At 44.8% G+C, this 2,993-nt stretch overlaps 1 long non-coding RNA gene and 1 pseudogene across 1 annotated transcript; both read right to left on the reverse strand.

Moving 5' to 3' along the window:
* Positions 1–825: 825 nt before the first annotated feature.
* Positions 826–1,748, reverse strand: LOC121602446. Its single transcript, XR_006006388.1, has 4 exons — positions 1,720–1,748; positions 1,489–1,651; positions 917–1,420; positions 826–841 (listed from the first exon to the last, which is right to left on the reverse strand). It is a non-coding gene; the product is annotated as an uncharacterized LOC121602446 (long non-coding RNA).
* Positions 1,749–1,752: 4 nt separating this feature from the next.
* LOC121602445 lies at positions 1,753–2,185 on the reverse strand (annotated as a pseudogene).
* Positions 2,186–2,993: the final 808 nt, after the last annotated feature.

Genomic DNA, 2,993 nt, shown 5'->3' on the forward strand with positions numbered 1-2,993 from the left:
TAGCAAATTCGAATCGATACAAACTAGTGATGGATAAAGTTGTCAAAAATCTGGAGTCGACTCCGATCCGACTCCGTTAAATTCGGAATCGACTCCGGAAGGTAGGTCCGCGCTGCAATATCCGGAGTCGTTCGGAATCGTCCAGAGTCGTACGGAGTCGCCCGGAGTCGCCGGAGTCGCCCGGAGTCGGAGTCATCCGGAGTCATCCGGAGTCGTTCGGAGTCATCCGGAGTCGTCCGGAGTCGCCCGGAGTCGGAGTCGTCCGGAGTCGTTCGGAGTCGTCCGGAGTCGCCCGGAGTCGCCCGGAGTCGGAGTCGTTTGGAGTCGTTCGGAGTCGTCCGGAGTCGTTCGAAGTCGTTCGGAGTCGTCCGGAGTCGTTCGGAGTCGGAGTCGTCCGGAGTCGTTCGGAGTCGTTCGGAGTCCTCGGAGTCGTTCGGAGTCGTCGGAGTCGTCCGGAGTCGCCCGGAGTCGGAATCGTTCGGAGTCGTTTGGAGTCGTTCGGAGTCGTCGACTCAGACGACTCCGAACGACTCCGACTCCGGGCGGATCTAGTGGTTCCATTTTGCCGGAGTCGGAATCGAACTAACAATAGTCGGAGTCAGATCGGAGTCGTGGGTGCGCTCCATACAGCACATCACTAATACAAACTTCTTGATTTATTCTCTAATTTTCTATTATACCATGGTATAGAAATCTCCTTAATTCGGTCTTCATCGTTTCTTTAAACTCTTCCATTTTCAACGCCGGATTGTCTGTGCGTCCTAGAAAGAATGCTTCGGAGTCCACCTTCGACAAATCGGTATGCCGGAAGGCAGCAGAAAACACATATAATGGTAGAGTTCTGAAAAGGATATTTAAAAAAATTAAACAATTTTGTGAGCAAAGTCACGTCACATCTTGCCATTTTCCCATTTACCCAATTCTGTTTTCCTTAGCAGCTCAACCTGCAACTCAGATAATGACGGAACACGACCACGATAGTTCAACCGTCGAAGCAGACTGGCAAACTTTTCATAGTAACGATAAATGATCTCATCACGATGAGCGTTTTTTACCGATTGCTCCGGTATCATGTAGGTAAGGTAGTACAAATCGACCACCGGCGAGCACCAGCTGCACATCTGATAGTCCACAAAAATTGTATCGACGATTTTGCCACCGGACTGTAGGTGAAGCAAATTTTTAAAATGAAAATCACCGTGTATCAACACATTGGCAAACGTTTCACTAGGTGCATATGCCGCTTGCAAAATGTCATCGATCTTGGCGTGAAAATGTTCTACCGGGCGACAAACTCTTGAAGCTCCACCGTCTCACTAAGAAAGGAGATAAATGAACGAAAGCAGCCGTCCGTCATACCTCGCATCGAGCATAATATTTTCGCAATGGTGCACTGATACTGGGACGCAAAGGTAGGATCCTGCAAATACATTGATTCCATAGATGAGAACAGTGTGTGGATCGTATCCACGATAACAAATTCTTTACCTTCTCTTGTAGTACGACAGAGGCTGCATGGAACTTGGCAATTGCATCTATGGTTGGCTCCAATTCGGAAAAACTTTTTATCAACCCTTCCATTGTCCATCCCTGTGAGCTCACATCCTCCAGAATAATTATCGTATGAGGCTCGTGAGATGCGAACACCAATCTGTGTAAAAACTAGTTTTATTTTTCTATTCAAAAAGCTCAAATGATCGCGTTTGTACGATGCTGTACTTGGGATATTGATACTCCTCACCAATGCTCGCATTAGTGCAGCCATTTGAGGCAGCACTTCCGTGTACATCCGGATTCCTTGCCAAAAAAATCGTCACCATCAAGCAGATCTTTCTTGAACCCATCTGTATCCGGCTTAATCTTCATGATGAGATTGATCGTTTTCTTCACGTTCGCGGTGCAATAGTATTGTAATGTCGTTCGGTACATAACGCTTGCAAAATGATCGCCAGCTTTGGTACCCGGCGGAGCACACACGCACCGATGAGACGTACGTTCGAATCACATTCTAGCTCACACAAAACGTGCAGGAAATAATCATCATTTAACCACTCCGGTGAGGAAAGTTCATCGTAATTGAACTGCATCGTTTGAACGGACGCACCTTACAGCACCGCACAGTTGTGATGGACTGAGTCAGCTTAGAGCACTCGATAGCGATTGTAGAATCTTAAATGTTGGAAGAAAACAATCGCCACGCTTGTAGTGGTGTAGGCAATGAACTGTGTTACGTGGACAAAAATATTTCGTTATATGTGTGATTTTCATTCCGTTCGCGCCAGGGGGGCCAAAGCGTTGCAGGGTCACGCAATCATATTGCAAACTATAAACAAGAAATCAAATCGTCCAATAATTTATTAAAAAAAAAAGTAATGTGATAATTCAGTGCTAAAAAACGAAATAAATTTTCTGCCAAACGTATTGAATATTTAAAGAGACATTTATTTTCAACACATCATGATGTGAATCTTATGCTGGTATAATAATAATTGTAATATAATTATTATTTCTTTCAAAATATTCAAAATATTATAATATTATTAACAATTGTATGCATCATATGCAACTGTAGTTCATAATAATACAACTGTCAATTAACGTAACGAAGTGTTCACCATTACAATGATCGAATATATGTACGCATACAGCATACTGCTCTATACATTCGCAAATCTTGCTCACGCTCAATCTCCAGCGGAGTTGCGATAAGATAACATTATGTAATTATCTTTTTTTTATTTCTACTCTTCAATACACCCTTCACTATCGCATTCTGCTCACGTGGTTCTTCGGCGAGGTCCCAAACATACCTAGCCAGAGCTTAAGCAAAGCGCACGCTACGGCTCCATCACACCCTGATGCAGAAATTTTGTCAGCACTTCGCGCATCACACGCCGATAGACGGGACTGCTTGCCGCCGGATTACTTCCCTTGCCCGACAGCAATGCTTCAAAGTCGATCTTTGAACGATCGACAAACCGATACGGATACAG

Source organism: Anopheles merus, unplaced genomic scaffold (genome assembly GCF_017562075.2).
Source record: "Anopheles merus strain MAF unplaced genomic scaffold, AmerM5.1 LNR4000456, whole genome shotgun sequence".
Lineage (NCBI taxonomy): Eukaryota > Metazoa > Arthropoda > Insecta > Diptera > Culicidae > Anopheles > Anopheles merus.